We start from the raw sequence: 19,430 nt of genomic DNA, 5'->3' as shown, positions 1-19,430 counted from the left end.
CGACTGACCACTGTGTCGTCCTCACCCGACAGGCGTCCCTGGATGTGGGTATGGAGAAGCATGTAGTTAACACCGCTCACCCGGCCGTTGTCAGTTTTCCTGACCGAAGCCACCACTACTTCTCAATCAAGTAGCTCCTCAATTGCCCTGAAAAGGGCTCAGTATACAAGAACTGCCAACAGCGATCGGCAGACCCGAATGGTGACTCATCCAAGCCCGACAGCGCTTAACTTCGATGACCTGACGGGAAACGGTGTTGCCACTGCGGTAAGACGTTCGGCCATGGAACGTACTCCGGACATTAAAAAAAGGCGTGACATCGTTCATTATATTGTGCGTGATCACCACGGACGCCAATGCATGCTCTGTAATGTGCTTCCACGCTGTCCTTAAGCTCGGTAAGGTGTTCTTGTGGTAGGTTTTACATTCCCTTATTTGCGCGGTTGAAAATTGCTGGGTGAACATTGGTGCACATGGACGTACTGCAATACGCTTTCACAATGCATCTCATACGTGCTCAATAGGATTTGAGTTGGAGGAGCGGGCAGGCCAGTGCATTCGCAGACTATACTCTCGTTACGGGAGCTCCTACACCTATGCAGATCGATGGGGTCCTGTACTGTCATCCATGAAATGTAGTCAGGGCCGAATGCACACCTGAAAATACGCACATTGGGATGGAGAACAGATCGGTGAATTTATCCGGTTCAAAGATTTGGAGGTTAGTACGTTCATGAAATATTATACCACCGCACACCGTAACACCTGCACCATCAAATCTATCATTGTGTTTGTCCATATGAGGGTACCTAATGCATCCGGGAAGACTGTCGAACATGTTCGTTTCAGTGGTCGCAGTGATATGGTATCGGGAGGCGTTATTTTGCATGGGCTTATTGGCCTCCAAGTATTTCAACAAGGTACTCACCGAAACATTACTGTTACACTGTACTCCATTCCCTTGTGCACTCTTTCATGGGTGTATTTGGCCCTGACTCCATTGCAAGGGGTGGAAAATGCGCGACCGCACTGAACTGAGCGAGTAGAGGAGGAGGAGTGATTGCAATTGTTCGTGTCCCAGTATTTGAACAAGCACTGACGTTAAAAGATCTGAGAGCACTGGTCAATGAGCAATACAAAGTCCACTGCCCACCCATACTGCACGAGGCTGCAGCCATAAGACGTACAAGGCCGTGACATGTACGGAAATATCGACGGGTACAATTACAGTCACGCACGTCAAGGCTTCAGCCTTAAGACGTAGAAGGCCGTGACACGTACGTGAAATATCGACAGGTACAGTCAATTACAGTCACGCACGTAGAGGCTAACTGAACTTCTACTTCATAAGTCAGGCTGCGTGGTTCTACGCGCTGCCGCTCCCTTCGCGCTGGTACGATGCCTCAACAGAACAATAGCTCCAAGTTGGTCGCTGCATCTAGTACACCAGTCTGCTTCTGCTACCAGCCACAACGACCAGCTTGGCGCACCTCTCATCTGCTAAGCCGCTAACTGCTAGCCGCTAGCTAACTCTCTGACTGCGCCCTTTAGTTGCTCTCGTCGTGTTAATTACTCTCCCTCCAATGAACACGTGCGGCACGCCGAACCGTTGATAAAATATTATCTCCATGTATCGGCAACTGCGGTTGTAAATTATCGAAAATATCGCATATTATAAGAATTTATGTTCCAAGATTACCAACATATTACTGCCACAGGGCTTGTGTAGATAGTGTACAAACTTAGTCATTAGCCCCTCATGCGGATAATGTAAATTTGGTTGCCTCTCTTAAAGTGCATCAAACATTGTCTGCTCCTGTTATATGCTGCCAGCCCCGTAATTACAAGCAATATCTAATGTGAACTACGCATTTTAGAGTGTATCTTTTTTAACTGTTAAACATAAAGAAGCGGAATCGTTACACCGGGGTCGCGGTGTAACAAATATCTCTGAAATGGACATACACACAATCGCCGTTTGAGTTTGGGGAGCTGCGGGGTGGATGTCGTTTCTTGATGCTCGGTTCATACTTGACCTAGGAACATGGGGTAAAAAGTTTTTCGTTCAGCCAGGACAAAAGGCCGGTTTTATAGTACTTCCAACATCTGTCCTACTTTAGCTACGTTACAGTATTATAGCAATGTTAGAAGGACGAATCTGAGCTGGCGCCCCGGTAAAGAGTGCGAATGGATTAATTTTTTTCGCAAAATATTTTAATTGGGCGGAAATTAACGCTCAGCTGACGGCAGCATTTGTAAGTGTACTGTTACGTTTTTATGTGCAAAAACAGTCACCCTCGTCTGGAGTTCACGTTCAAATTCATCTACATTTATACTCCACAAGCCACCTAATGGTGTGTGGCGGAGGGAACTTTACGTGCCACTGTCATTACCTCCGTTTCGCGTATTGTTCGCGGGAAGAACGACTGCCGGAAAGCCTCCGTGCGCGCTCGAATCTCTCTAATTTTACATTCGTGATCTCCTCAGCAGGTATTAGTAGGGGGAAGCAATATATTCGATACCTCATCCAGAAACGCACCCTCTCGAAACCTGGACAGCAAGCTACACCGCGATGCAGAGCGCCCCTCTTGCAGAGTCTGCAATTTGCTAAACATCTCCGTAACGCTATCACGCTTACCAAATAACCCTGTGACGAAACGCGCCGCTCTTCTTTGGATCTTCTGTATCTCCTCTGTCAACCCGACCTGATACGGATCCCACATTGATGAGCAGTATCCAAGTATAGGTCGAACGAGTGTTTTGTAAGCCACCTCCTTTGTTGATAGACTACATTTTCTAAGGACTCTCCCAATGAATCTCAACCTGGCACCCACCTTACCAACAATTAATTTTATATGATCATTCCACTTCAAATCGTTCCGTACGCATACTCCCAGATATTTTACAGAAGTAACTGCTACCAGTGTTTTTTCCGCTATCATGTAATCATACAATAAAGGATCCTTCTTTCTATGTATTCGCAATACGTTGCATTTGTCTATGATAAGCGTCAGTTGCCACTCCCTGCACCAAGTGCCTATCCACTGCAGATCTTCCTGCATTTCGCTACAATTTTCTAATGCTACAACTTCTCTGTATACTACAGCATCATCAGCGAAAAGCCACATGGAACTTCCGACACTATCTACTAGGTCATTTATATATATTGTGCAAAGCAATGGTCCCGTAACACTCCCCTGTGGCACGCCAGAGGTTACTTTAACGTCTGTAAGTGTCTCTCCATTGAGTCATCTCAAATAACTCCGAACTGGAGCGAGACTCGTCCTGTTCCAACTATGACCACCAGGTACCGTGATCAGTCATCGTGATTCATAGTCACTCATCTGACCAGTCGCAGTGCACTTGTTGACGTGTCAATATGAGTTTGGGCAAAACGAGCAGGGCATTATTGGTGAAGCTCCACTTCGAGAATATCGCTGGTTGAAAGGATTTTCCACCTGCTGTGGGGAGCAGAATGAAGAATTTTGAATCAACCGGAGTACAGAGCGTCGCTCCGGAACGAGGCCAACGACCGGTTGCAACATAGGTGGTTGATTAAATCACTGTTGCTATGGCAGACAACGCGGCGCGCTATTCCCGATTTTCCAGCAGTGCGCATGCTGTGTCACGACAGCTGAACATCCAGTCGTCTACTGTGCTTTAGGTTTTTCAAACAATTTTCAAATAGTATCCGTACAAGATTCACATCTTTCAGCATCTTGCACCAAAGGACGCACAACGACTTGTTGACTTCGCTCTCCACTTTCTCATTGAAGTTAACAAGGACTGGCTCTGGACCATCCTAAGTACAGACGAAGCTCAGTTTTCTCTGATGGATGAGGTGAACACATAGAATTGCCTAGTGTGGAGACCTTCACCTCCAGTCCCTGTGCATGAAGTACCTTTGTGTGTTGAAAGTGTCATCGAATGGTGTGGCTTCGCGGCTACGTTCATAATTGTCTCATTGTTTCTTTGAGCAGGTTGGCGCTCGAGGGCCAAGAACGTGCAGTGTGACTGGTCAGAGTTACTGCGAAATCGTTCGTAAGCATGTCATACCCGCCCTACAGGAGAGAGACGCATTGAACTTAACAGTTTTCATGCAAGATGGGGCCCTACGGCAAGTCGCTCGTGAAGTTCACCTGCTTCTCCGAAACACATATGGAAACGATTGAATTATCGGCCGATCGGTTCCAAATGCTTGGCCGGCACGATCACCTGATCTCACTCCCTGTGATTTCTGGCTGTGGGGCTACCTGAAAGACAGGTTTTACCAGGAGAACATTCACACAAATGTTGATCTGAAGCTCAGCATACCAAGAGAGGTAGCCAGCATACCTTGCAGTTCTGCGCTTTCAGATTCTGCTGAACACTGGCTCTGAGCACTATGGGACTTAACTTCTGAGGTCATCAGTCCCCTAGAACTTATAACTACTTAAACCTAACTAACCTAAGGACATCACACACATCCATGCCCAAGGCAGGATTCGAACCTGCGACAGTAGCGGTCGCGCGGTTCCAGGCTGTAGCGTCTAGAACCGCTCGGCCACCCTAGCCGGCTTCTGAACACTGATGGGCGCCATATTGAGCCCCTTTTGTAGCAGTAAAGGTACGGCTATGTAATGGGACGATGTACTGTAGCAGCACATTAAAAGTGTTTCAGTTGAATTGATCCTGCATTTTTTCTCTTCCCCTCTCCTTAATATTAATGCTACCAACTTTGGTCCTCGTGCGGTACTTAGTTTCCGTGTTATATCTTGTTAAGTAGGGAAAGTTTAATTGGAACCCCCCGGTACATTAGTTTAGAGCTAAATGTAGCACGCAAAATTCGTTCCTACGTGAACTGGATACACAGAAACGGTTTAAGGCGAATCAGATAAATAAGAAATGGGTTCTTACGATAAAATTGAACATTCGAATTTAAAACCCTAGCTTCACTGTTTTTCGTGCACGAAACGTGCACTTCGTGGGTTTCCTACGGGCGCAACTTCTATGTTTCAAACTTGTGAGAATCCAAATTTTTTAGGAAGGATGACAAACACATATCGTTAACTGCTGTGCTGTTGCATTCTGAAAGATTTATCCGTTGCAGCGACATACGCAACATATTTCAAAAAACAATAAAAAATCATTCGAAGTGAAGAAGGGTCTACGGCAGAAATGTGGAGTGTCACCGACCCTCTTCAAGCTGTATGTAGGATGATTTAAGGAGAAATACAATAACGTTGTGATCACGATGAACATGAAGAAGAGTGAGTACTTGGTTGTTGGAACGGAAAAAGTGCATAATTTGATGGTAGATGGGGGGTTGGGTTGATTTGGGTGCAGAGACAAAACAGCGAAATCATCGGTCTCATCGGATTACGAAAGGATGGGGAAGGAAGTCGGCCGTGCCCTGTCAAAGGAAACATCCTGGCATTTACCTCAAGAGATTTAGGGAAATCACGGAAAACCTAATTCAGGATGGCTGGACGCAGGGTTGAACCGTCGTCCTTCCGAACGCAAAGTAAACCCGTAATAGGCCGTGTACAGCCTAGTGCTGTGCCGGTCTTTCGAACTTCAGTAATTGTGGGCGCTGATTCACACGGAATTCACGGACTTGGATGGCTCGAGAGCAGAGTTCTAGTCCCGTTGCGATGCAGAGGGGCTGCTTTTGCGCCAAACACGACTCGACTGTTTCCGTACAGACTGCAACGTTTGAAAATTTTGCACATTAATAAATGATTTTCACTCTCATATCCATTCTGCCTCTAGCAGACCGCCAGTGCGTTTTCTCACACATCCCCACACAACCACTTCGTCATTTTCCAAGTCCATGCTCTAATTGTGCCGACTAATTTGACCGGAAGAACAGCTGAACGGAATGGACTGTGTCTTGAAAGGAGGATATAAGATGAACACCAACAAAAGCAAAACAAGAATAATGGAATGTATTCGAATTAAATGAGGTGACGTTGAGGGAATTATAACAGGAGATGAGACAGAGAAGAAGATGAATTTTTCCTGTTTGGGCACCAAAATAACTGATGATAGCCGAAGGGAAGAGGGAATAAAATATAGACTGACCTTGACAAGAAAAGCGTTTCTTAATAAAAGAAATTTGTTAACGTCGAGTGGACACTAAGAGGTGAATACGGTAAGGAATTTCAGAAGAATGTAGGTTGCAGCAACTATTCGGGGATGAAGTGGCTTGCACAGGACAGAGTAGCATGGAATGCTGCATCAAACCAGTCTCGGACCACCATCACAACAACAAGAATTATTCCCCCTCATGACGTAGTATACCTACTTGCAAATTCTGTTTCTGCAACAGGTATCAAATTACACATGACTATGGTGAGGTACGTCACCTGATACTTATGGGAAATGGTTAGTGCAAAAACCCTTCTTTCAGGGAGACCTTGGGGTTTCTTTCAATAAGGACTATATGTACAAAATTTGTATTGAATTTAGTAGAGAAATGCACACATACACATTGCGGGGAGTTATTTCCTCAGTCGGTAGAGCACTTTCCCTCGGAAAGTAAAGCTCCCAGGTTCGAGTCGCAGTCGGGTACATCTAACATGAACAACTTACGCTGCAGAGTGAGAAATTTTTCTGGAAACAATCCCCCAGGCAATGGGTACGTCGGGCTCAGTGATATCCTTACTTCCAAGAGTGCTAGTCCCGCAAGACATGCAGGAGAACTTCTGCGAAGTTTGGAAGGTAGGAGTTCAGGCACTGGCGGAAGTATAGCTGTGCGGACGGGGTGGGAGTGGTACTTGGATTTCTCAGTCGCTAGAGCACTTGCCAAGTGAACGCAAACGTTCCACATTCGAGTCTTGATCCAGTACACAATTTTGATATGACAGGAAATTTCAAGTACGACATCGGTTCCACCACAAAAAAATCGAAAAGATAATGTGAAGAGTTGTATATGTTACATAAGGGGTGACCATAAATTTGCTTTCGAATGCAACACGAAGCCCTTACTTACATGTCGGTGCTTACAGACCGCGTCTGAGTCGCGCTAGGTTGTATATGGGTAAGGTAAGGTAACTTGACAGTATTTTCAAAGAAACAAATTGTTTTATTACAGTAAAATAACAAAAAATGCTGCAATTAATTTTATTAAGTAGCTACATATGTGAGCCACATTTGATAATTGTATTACACTCTTCTTGTTACTGACACTGTTCGTAATTTACATAACCTTGAAGCATAAACAGGAAGGTGGCTAGGATTATTCTGCAGTAGCGGTAACTTTCCAGCACAAAGTTTCATTCACCCTTCTGCATCACCCCTCATCTTCGGAACTTGAACGTTAACAACAATTGCCACACATGTAGGCAGTTTCCTTAGTCGGTTGTTTTTGGCAGCTGTCATGATGCAAAAAGAGCATTATGACCATGGATGGTTGGTTCATTTGTGGGAGGGGATCAAACAGCGAGGTCATCAGTCACATCGGATTAGGGAAGGATGGGGAAGGAATTCGGCGGTGCCCTTTCAAAGGAACCGTCCAAGCATTTGCAGCAAGCGATTTAGGGAAATCATGGAAATCCTAAATGAGGGTGGCCGGACGCGGGTTTCAGCCGTCATCCTCCCGAATGCGAGTCCAATGTGCTAACCACTGCGCCACCTCGCTCGGTGTTGTGGCAATGATGCAACTGTTTTTTTCTTCACATCAGTTTTATGTGTGAAACACTTGCCTCCAATAATAATTGCTGCAAACGTCTTGCAGAAAGGTGTAGGTAATCTGATGTAAGACCCATCTTGACAGTGAGTTCCTAAGGTCCCTGTCATCATATATTTCCCAAAATAAATAAATCAAGTCATTTATACATCACTATCTACACTAACATCTACTACTCTGCAAACCAACGTGAAGAGCATGGCAGAGAGTACGTCCCATTGTACCAGTTATTAGAATTCCTTCCCGTCCCGTTCACGTATTGAACACGGGAAGAATGTTTCTGTGCGTGTAGTAATTATATTAATCTTATCCTCACGATCCCCTTGTCACCGATACTCATGGGGCTGTAGTATATTCCTAGGGTCGCCATTTAAAGCCCTATCTTGAAACTTTGTTAATAGACATTTTCGGGATAGTTTACGGCTATCTTCAAGAGTCTTCCAGTTCAGTTCCTTCAGTAGCTCTGTGTCACTCTCCCACGGATGAAACAAACCTGTGACCATTCGTGTTGTCCTTCTCTGAATACGTTCAATGTCTCCTGTTAGTTATATTTGGTGTCGGTCCCACACAGTTGAGAAATACTGGGGAATCGGTTGCACGAGCCATTTGTAAGATATCTCCTTTGTAGACTGATTGCACTTCCCCAGTATTGTAAGAACAAACCGAAGTCTACCACCTGCTTTACCCACAACTGAGCATAGGTGACCATTGCATTTTATATCCCTGCAAAGTCTTGCAACCAGGTCTTTGTATGAGTTGGCCAATTCCAATGGTGACTCACTGATATTACGGTCATAAGATACTATGTTTTTTCGTTTTGTGAAGTGCACAATTTTTTATTCCCGAACATTTTTAAACCAATATGTCAGTTCTTGCACCACTTTGAAATCTTATCAAGATCTGACAGTGTTTACGAGGCAGCTTCTTTCAGACAGTGCTTCATCATAGATACATGTATCATCTGCAGAAAATCTGTGGTTACTATTAATATTGTCTGCAAGGTCATCAACATACAACGTGAACAGCAACGGTCCCAACACACTTCCCTGGGGCGTATCTGAACTTACTTTTACGTCTGACGATGACTCACAGAAATGTTCAAATGTGTCTGAATTTCTACGGGACCAAACTGCTGAGGTCATCGGTCCCTAGACTTACACACTACTTAAACTATTACTAAAAACAATACACACAGCCATGCATGAGGGAGGATTCGACCCTCCGGCAGGAGGGACCGCGCAATCCGTGACAGGGTGCTTTTAACAGAGCGGCCTCTCCACGCAGTGACGATGACTCTCCATCCAAGATAACACGCTGCGTCCTCCCTAACAAAAAGTTCTAAATCCAGTCACAAATTTCACTTCTTACCCCGACGTGTTCATATTTTTGACAACATTTGTAGGTGCGGTACTGAGTCAAATGCTTTCCGGAAATCAAGAAATACTGCATCCACCTGAGTACCTTGATCCAGGCCTTGCAGTGTGTATTGTGAGGAAAGCGCGAGCTGGGTTTCACATGATCGATGATTTCGGAATCCATGTTGGTTGGCATGAGGAGGTCATTCTCTTCAAGATGCCTCATTATATTTCAGCTTAGAATATGCTCTAAGATTCTACAACAAATCGATGTCAAGGATAACCGGCCGGGCTGGGCGAGCGGTTCTAGGAGCTACAGTCTGGAACTGCGCGACCACTACGGTCGCTGGTTCGAATCCTGCCTCGGGCACGGATGTGTGTGATGTTCTTAGGTTAGTTAGGTTTGAGTAGTTCTAAGGGGACTGATGACATCAGATGTTAAGTCCCGTAGTGCTCAGAGACATTTGAATCATTTTGATGTCAAGGATATTGGACGGCAATTTTGTGCATCACTTGTACTACCCTTCTTATAGATGATTGTGAACTACGCTTTTTTCCGAGACTGGGCACGGCTTTTAGTTCGACGGCTCTACGATATATATAGCAGTTAGAAGAGGAACTAACTCAGCCGCAAATTCAGTGTAGAATCTGGTAGGGATTCCATCGGATCCTGGAGCTTTGATTAATTTCAAGAATTTCAGCTGTTTCTCAACATCATAGGGACTAATAGTTATTTCATTCATCTTTTCACTGGCACGAGGATGAGATTGGGGTTATTCTCCTGAGTTTCTCCTTTGTCAAAGAACATTTTAATACGAAGTTAAGCATTAAGGCCTTTGTATTGGGGACTGATGACTTCATATGTTAAGTCCCATAGCGCTCAGAGCCAGCCTTTGCTTTGCTACCGTCAATTACAGTCTCTGTCTCATTCGCTACAGACTGGACACTATCCTATGTGCCACTAACAGCCTTTACAAGTGAGCAGAATGTCTGTGCGTTTTGTGAAATATCATTTGACAGTACTCTGCTGCGGTAGTCATTAAAGGCATCGTGCATTCGACCATTCTGCGGAGTTTCTTTCCCATTAGAACCTAAATTATGCTTTTAAACTCCAGCCATAATTCCCGTACATGTTCGTGCTCTGTGCTGAGAGTTCCAAGTTCGTCATTGATATATTAAGACACTATTGACTTTTTTATCTAGTTACTATGGGTCATAGTGCCTACGTTGACTTCCTAAGGTCTCCGTCTTAACGTAATCCACAAAATAAAGAAACCAAATTATTTATGTATCATTATAGATCTCATAGTACCTATTGTATGACACTATTGATATTTTATCTAGTTTGCTACGGGTCTCTTAGTGAATGCGCTGACTTCCTCTGATTCCTGTCATCACATATTTTTCAAAAGAAATAAGCCAGATTGTTTATATATTAGTATAAGTCTCAAAGTACCTATTGCGTACAAATAAAATGTAATATGTGACATATTTCACAAAAAAAAATGGTTCAAATGGCTCTGAGCACTATGAGACTTAACATCTGTGGTCATCAGTCCCCTAGAACTTAGAACTACTTAAACCTAATTAACCTAAGGACATCACACACATCCATGCCCGAGGCAGGGTTCGAACCTGCGACCGTAGTGGTCAAGCGGTTCCAGACTGAAGTGCCTAGAACCGCACAGCCACACCGGCCGCCCATATTTCACAAAATAAATCCAATCATCTTATATATTATTATAAGTCTCAAAGTACCTGTTGGGGATGTTGAGTACTTAAGGCAGACCTAAAATTGATTCACAATGTGTCATACAACAATAACTTGTTATGTCAGTGTATTCTTTTGATTGTGGGAAAGCTCAGCTGTAGTGCTACTCGAAAATACGTGCCATGCCACCTTTTGGTAAAACCAGGAAACACCACGCTGAAAAGGATCATCGCGGCTACCTTATAACAAAATATAGCGAAATTACCTATACTGTGAAATTATCTTACCTTACCCTACAATGCAGCAACGCCCGGAAACGGAAAGTTTTTGATCGCCCTAATATATCGACGCCCGCTGAAATGAATTTTTGTGCATGAGTGAACAACCAATTTCAACTTTTAATTTTTGTCCTAGATCGTTAACTATTCCGCCTTATCTTGTTCCAATCGGTTTCACTCTACTGTTTTACTGTTTCTCTTCTGTACAAGTAGTCTTATCAGGTCGTTTCACTTTCAGTTCCTCTGGACGCATACGCCTACACGTTTTAAGGATGTCGCTGTTTTCAGCGGTTGACAGTCTAACAGCTTAATCGATCTGTAATTGATCTTTCAGTCTTTTCGTATGCAGTATATTTTTACGTTGACGACCGGATGACAGTACAAGAACCAGGCATTCTTGAATTTCACTAAATACTACGGCGTTCCAACTTCCCTACAGGCTACCCACGACATAATCATTTCCAAGCAACCTGCGGAATTTCCGATAGTATACTCCAGATATTATACATATTTCATGTACAGTAAACCGCCCATAACTCTTGCCTGGAATACGCCCGAAGCAACTTCCATGCCGGCGTTATCTCCTAGATACCGTCTAGGAAGTTTACGGTCGCAAAACGGGTCCGATGTTCTGTATAGACGGTGCATTACGAAACCTTTCACAGCTGTAGCGAATAGCTTCCAAGTGTTGAGGAACACGGGGTGCACCTGCTTGTCGTACTCAATTTCATTATATCAAACAGACGAACAGAGTGAGTTGTGTTTTATAATATCACTTTTGCGGAAACCATATCGACTCCTTCAGAGGGGTTTTCGACCTCTGGGAAGGTCACAACGTGTTTGCAGTTCGGCTACTAAAGTTTGGGAGTGGATATTGGGTAATTGATCTTTAGGGAAGTGGGTTATCACTCATTGTTGTAGCTATACTTGTTTTTAGGAAGGTCACAACGTGTTTGCAGTTCAGCTACTAAAGTTTGGGAGTGGATATTGGGTAATTGATCTTTAGGGAAGTGGGTTATCACTCATTGTTGTAGCTATACTTGTTTTTAGGAAGGTCACAACGTGTTTGCAGTTCGGCTACTAAAGTTTGGGAGTGGATATTGGGTAATTGATCTTTAGGGAAGTGGGTTATCACTCATTGTTGTAGCTATACTTGTTTTTAGGAAGGTCACAACGTGTTTGCAGTTCGGCTACTAAAGTTTGGGAGTGGATATTGCGTAATTGATCTTTAGGGAAGTGGGTTATCACTCATTGTTGTAGCTATATTTGTTTTTAGTGATGCAGTTATGGCGTATCCTGATTTGAAGGTACGTCTTTCAGTGAATGACCGGTCCTGGAGAGATGGGTGCAAGCATGAACGCTGCTGTATCATCGGATGTTCCCAAAGGTCGTTGAGTAGTAGGAAGACAAATCCGTGCAATTGCTCTTTCGCTCATTATAAGAGAAAACATGGGAATCGTTTATCTGCTATTGGATTACTAACTCAGGTCCATTTGTTACGATAGCAGATATTGCTCTGGCACTGTAACATCGACTGTATGACTAGTCGAGACCGGCCAGAATGGCCATGCAGTTCTAGGCGCTACAGTCTGGAGCCGAGCGACCGCTACGGTCGCAGGTTCGAATCCTGCCTCGGGCATGGATGTGTGTGATGTCCTTAGGTTAGTTAGGTCTAATTAGTTCTAAGTTCTAGGCGACTGATGACCTCAGAAGTTAAGTCGCAAAGCGCTCAGAGCCACTAGTCTGGATTTGGGGATAGGGCTGCTGATAAAATGCGGATATATCGATATTTTTTGCAAAAATTGCGGATATAATTCAACGATTTTTCTTATATCTGTATATCGATACGGAACGGACAATATCGACTACAGTTATTTTTAATTTATATTAATTTTTTCGCAATTTTCGGTAAATATTTTAAACTGAAGTTTTTAAATTGTAGTAGAACATAATTTTTAAAGTGTAATAGAACACAATTTTACTTTCACTGTGTGAAGGAGTCTTAGTACTTTTTGAGATTTCATCATGTCTAGTCTGTTTGTTTGACTGTGAGAAGTAAATAGAGGTGGCACAAAGACGAAGTCCAATTGCCTTGGGGTGGGGGAGGGGGGGAGAGGGGGGGGGGGGGCGTCGGTGTGAATGGAATAACAAGACTTCCGTTGAGAAGAAGTAACACACCAACTGCGTTAAAAAACAATTTTTAAGGCAACTAGTGTGCTACTTATTTACATTGGCATTCTTCAAAAACAGTTGCTGAAAATGAAACTCGTGGTAGATTATAACTGTGTGCCGGACCGAGACGCGAACTCGGGACCTTTACCTTTCGCGTGCAAGTGCTCTACCATCTGAGCTACCCAAGCACGACTCACGCCCCGTCCTCACAGCTTCTGCCAGTACCTCGTCTCCTACCTTGAAAACTTTACAGAAGCTCTCCGCTGCAGAGTGAAAATCTCATTCTAGTTGCGGAAACTGATGAACAAAAATCCAAACGACAAGACTGGTCTTAAACGGTTGGCGGAGACGCCTGAGGGGAGATGCTGACGTATCGGGCCTCGGCGCTACCAACAGAACGCGCAACTTTTGACTTCACAAGTAATTTTGACCCTCCAGTAGCTAGTTGGCTGGTATTTGCAGAAATGCAAATAACAGGGACGTCGACATGAAGTGTTCAGAACAAATCCGATGCGTGACCAAACCGAAAGACGACCCATCGGACACTTTCACTGTACCACTCATATACAGTTACCATTGTTAAGAAAGTGTATATCGCCAAGCTTGATCGTGTGTCGTTTTCCTTTCAATCTTTCTCTAGAGCTGCTATCTTATTGATGTGCAGAATATCTAATATTAAATCAATACTTAATTATACAGCTACAAAATCGGCAGTATATTTACAATGTGCAGCCAATATTTTTGTAGGCCGTTACGTCCATATTTATCCCTTCGATTCATCGATACGTTACTCCGATATATCGAGGACAAAAAATGATATTTAAAAAAATAAAATATCGATGTACCGGATCCCTGATATTTTTAAAAATATCAACAGTCCTTGTTGGGAGCACTCACCTTGGAGAGCTGATGGATTCACATAAGATGGCTGTAAGCTCTGTGGGACTTAATATCTGAGGTCATCAGTCCCCTAGACTTAGAACTACTTAAATCTAACCGACCTAAGGATATCACACACATCCATGTCCGAGGCAGGATTTGAACCTACTACGCAGCAGCAGCGCGGTTCCGGACTGAAGCGCCCAGAACCGCTCAGCCATAGCGGCCGGCGCTTAACATCACCTCGAGCTATAAATGATTCTTCCATCTTAAGTGTAGTGATTGTCGCCGACCACATACCAGAGGGCGTTGCCAAACTCAGCCACAGGTATCCCTGTCAACGAAGTCCAAAAAAGATCGATTAGGGGAAAATAAAATTTTCACTGTGCTAGGAGGGAGTGTCGGAAACAACATACTGAGGATCGAGACCGGTGGGGTATCAGCGTTGGGGTGTGGGCTGTTTTAAATATCACTTTTTGTGTTTCTTTTCGTATAACTGGATAGCTGCGTCTATTAGCGAAAAATTTCGCTGGTACAAAATTCACTATAAAAAAAGTTCCTTTTCCAATTTGGGTCTATGGCTAATATTTTCAGGGTATGGAAAATCGCAGATTATTTGAAATAGCTTTCTAACGGTATTATCTTTAAATTAATTGGTTTAAAAACGAACATTAAATGTGCGTAACACATCTAACAAGGGAACCTCCCCATCGCACCCCCCTCAGATTTGGTTGTAAGTTGGCACAGTGGACAGGCCTGGAAAACCTGAACACAGATCAATCGAGAAAACAGGAAGAAGTTGTGTGGAACTATGAAAAAAATAAGCAAAATATACAAACTCAGTAGTCCATGTGCAAGATAGGCAACATCAAGGATAGTCGCAGCTTAGGAGCGCCGTGGTCCCGTGGTTAGCATGAGCAGCTGCGGAACGAGAGGTCCTTGGTTCCAGTCTTCTCTCGCGTGAAAAGTTTAACTCTTTATTTTCAAACAATTATTATCTGTCCCTCCGTTATGTTTTCATCACTTTTCTGGGAGTGATTATCACATCCACAAGGAAACCCAAATCGGGCAAGGTAGAAGAATCTTTTTACTCATTCGCCGAGTGTATGAGTTAGGTGGGTCGACAACATATTCCTGTCATGTGACGCACATGCCGTCACCAGTGTCGTATAGAATATATCAGACGTGTTTTCCTGTGGAGGAATCGGTTGACCTATGACCTTGCGATCAAATGTTTTCGGTTCCCATTGGAGAGGCACGTCCTTTCGTCTACTAATCGCGCAGTTTTGCGGTGCGGTATCAAAACACAGACACTAAACTTATTACAGTGAACAGAGACGTCAGTAAACGAACGGACAGATAATAACTTTGCGAAAATAAGGAAAGCGAAATTTTTACTCGGTGGGAGACTTGAATCAAGGACCTCTCGTCCGGGAGCTGCTCACGCTAACCACGGGACCACGGCGCTACTGAGCTCAGATTCTCTTTGATGTTGCATATGTTGCGCATGAACTACTCAGTTTGTATATTTTGCTTACTTTTTTCATAGTTCCACACAACTTTCCTGTTTTCTCGATTGACCTGTGTTCCGTTTTTCAAGGCCTATCCACTGTACCAACTTATAACTAAATCTGAGGGGGGTGCGATGGGGAGGTTCCCTTGTGAGTGCAGTAGAACAGTGTTAAGGGATGTATTGTGTTTCATGGGTGTAACAGAGGGAAGGTGTAGATGTATACTGCAGAAGGCCGGTTACCTCGCGTGGTTTACCACAAAAAGCTTTAACGTCTCATTGAATGCAGATATGAGTAACTAATAACACTAATGCTAATGGACAGATTCGAATAAATCTCTGCACACAGTTTTAAGCTGCTACAGGAGGAATTCAATATTATCAGTCCTGTTAAACAGCTGTAGTGTACTTCCGGGAAAGACAACTTCCCCCATCATGGACGCATCGTGTTGTTTCAGTTTACAGACAGACAATACCTCCTCATCATTTCCTGTCCAGTTCTCTTACATGAGTAAACAATATAGCTTCTCTGAAATCATATTTATATACTATAGTTGTTTTCAGTTTATTGAATATCTACTTACACCATCACTAAAAGTTAGTTGTCTCGTCCCTACTTTGTTCCCACGCATGGTTCAACTGTGCATATTGATTATTCAGACATATTATGTTACAAAGAACGTGTGAAATTGGGATCATTGTGTAGCAACGCTATGAAATTTATGAAAGTTTTGTGACGGATGTTGCATCACACGAGACTCGAATAATGATAACACAAAACAGAATTCAGTGCGGGATGAGCAATACCATTTCACTACATTTCGCTTGATTAAAATCTACATTTGCGGAAATCGAATACCCATGAAACCGTTCCTTTCATCCACAGGGAGTCATGGAAGGTACCACATACGTACCAATGGATACAGTAATTAGAATTTCAGCTCGCGTGCTGGCCGAATTTTAGACGAAGAGAGATACAGCCGCAGAAACTTCAGAATTAGCGTAGCAAATGAGTATCGCCGACGATTCGTATGTGAAAATTATCTCGTGTGCAATGCCAAAGAGATATCCACGGCCCGAAAGGGCGCACATTTAAACGAGGCTTTTATGAGGAGATTAGTTTGGCCGCGTCATTAAGAGAGGCCGTTTCAAGCCGACGGGGATACCCATATATGCCCTCTCACCGCTGGCGAGCCGTTATCTCCCTCGGATGCTGCAATACTAGCTCAAGTTTGGCATGAGCTGGGCGTTACATTTATAACATAAATCTGGTGTTGGTATGCGCATCAGTGATATCCTGTAAGGTCCGGCGTTCATCCCTTACCTGTCTGTAAGGGTGGCGTCAAGACCTTCGGATCCAGCTTTCTATACAATTTTCCTCATATGTAGAACTGGACAATGCCGTTGGTTTTCACGGCTGTAGGATGCCTCATGCAGGATTATTACCGGTGCAAAATGTTTCTACGAAGTTGGCTAGAACGAAGATGGCTAGAGAGAGGGGTGTACACAGATATTTTTCCATGAGGGGACAAGATTCTAAAATTTCCATGTTTTATGTAACTAACACTGGAAACGTGTTGTGTACAGTGAACTAAATTTGAGAAGAATCATGAAAACGTCTCTCAAACGTCTGATACTTATCCACCTTTTAAAGTACACGACTACGGTATCTAAATGGCAAACATATCCGTCAGCAATGCAAAGTGTTGTTTTCATACGAATATGGATGCCTTATATTTTATTTAACGATCTGAAGTTAGTTCGCACGATGATTAAGTTCAGGGCGTCCTACGAACTATGAAATCAAGCTAGAAATTTTTTTCCAAAAATGTATGTACGTTCTAATAATGATACACTCAAAATGTTAATTAAATATTTCAAATACAAAAAATAGTCAGAATGATTGAGAAAATTTGGGATATCAGCTAAAACAACCAACAAAAAAGTCGCTTTATCTTTACGTAAAGGGGAAAAATGGGGAATAAAAACTATTTATTCAGTTTTGGTGACGGGTACGTTAACCTTCAGTACTTCAGATTTTGATGGCTTTTTCTTTTTTGTATTGCTTAAATTTGACAGGCGGAACTAAATTTTAATAAAATGTGTTTCGAAAGCTAAGTTTTCGTTGAATAGGTAAAGTATGGTCGACGACTACACTTCAGATACGATCAGATAACACTGGAAATCTCCTGAATCACCCTCAAATTATACGGTGGAAACGACTTTTAAAGAGCCAGGGCTGAAATAACGCACTTGTTGTGGAGAGTAATGATTTTTATTCTTTTTATTCTTTACACTTCATACAGCTGTATTTAATGTTGTCTATAAATCGCTAGCAATTGCGAAGTGCTGAAAGCTTAATCATTGGTCACGGCAGAGTTAATAGTTTTATGTTCATGACTGCCTCAGGGCTACACTCTGCATAACTGGTAGGGACCGGATTACAAGAACACCTTCGAATTTCACACTTTTTACGTTCTTCTAGAGCAGAAAACAGTATTTCTTTTCTCGAGTCATGCATTTAAGTCCACGGCTGAATGTACTCATACAGAACGGCGCGGTAGTGTTTTATTACAACTGCTTTACCGTGTAGCTCTGAACGTAGCATCAACAATTCCATTCCAACTCTCAATCCATCATTCTTGTAATTCCTTTTTGCAGTAACTGGAGTGGGCGTCGCAGAGGTTAGTGAGTATTTGTGTAAACTGCTGTCAAGGTTACGTTGCGCTGAGAATACGCCGTCGGTGTGTTGAACTAATACATTTCTGCATCTCCACAAGTGTTGTATGAAGAAGCGAAAGAGAAGAGATTGAGGACACACCAATGAATCTACATTATTTCCAGTAAACAGTGTGATAAGGAAATGAATTTACGTAGTGACTGCAAATTCACAATTCATACCTACACCAACGCGTTCGGCAACTTTCAAAACTTTAAAACTACAGTGTAGTAGAATCACAGATAATCTTTGCTAGAAGTTCGTGAGAGTTCTGTAGTGAATAAAAAGACTGTATGAGGTCTCCAGGCCTACCAGCTTGTCATCACTTGCGGCTGCTACTGCTAGGAAATGCATAAATGCCGGCCTACCTGCCTAACATCTTCAGAGAATCTAGAATTCTGTTTTGGTATTATTTTTCTGAATTTCTGTCTGTTCTGACAGCTACATTTTCGTTATTTGATGTTCATTCTGAATATTCTTACATTTCGATATATGGGACGTAACTCATTATTGCTGAAGCTCTTAGATATGTATGGAATAGTACATTACTTTTCTACTTCTGAATAGAAAGGAAATCGGTTTCATTATTTATAACAGATACGAGACGGACAGTGAGAGTGTTGTTTTGTGTCGTCTTGATGATGCGCACCATTACAAGGAAAAGACCTTCTTTAATATGGATAGTATTATCGCATTATTTTTGAAGTTTTATTGTGCACGATGCTCGTAAACAATAAAAAACGCGCAATGATGGTAACTTTTAGAGGTGGGATGTGTCGTGGATATAATACCGGGACTGCAACACAGTACTGATTATCTGCGGACGAAATGACCACAAATGGAGAAGGAAACAAACTACGTAGATTTGGAAATGTTTACTCGCATAATCTAGCAAAGAGCATCCCTGTGTACATGCGATCTGCCAAAATGCAATTGGCGATTTTGTTTGTCTACCCGGATATCCATCCTACGGTGCTGGCTAATGGACTGCGTAATCCCATGGGCCCAAAATATTCATTTCCTGAGAACGCTTTCTCTAACTAAAAGTCGTTGGCTTCACATTTGGCTCTGTTGTTCTGTTGCAAGTGTTTACTATTAGTACAAATATTGTTTTTTCTATGCTGACAGAAAATGTTT

Source organism: Schistocerca piceifrons, chromosome 4 (assembly GCF_021461385.2).
Source record: "Schistocerca piceifrons isolate TAMUIC-IGC-003096 chromosome 4, iqSchPice1.1, whole genome shotgun sequence".
NCBI classification, from domain to species: domain Eukaryota; kingdom Metazoa; phylum Arthropoda; class Insecta; order Orthoptera; family Acrididae; genus Schistocerca; species Schistocerca piceifrons.
This window is presented reverse-complemented; position numbering follows the sequence as displayed.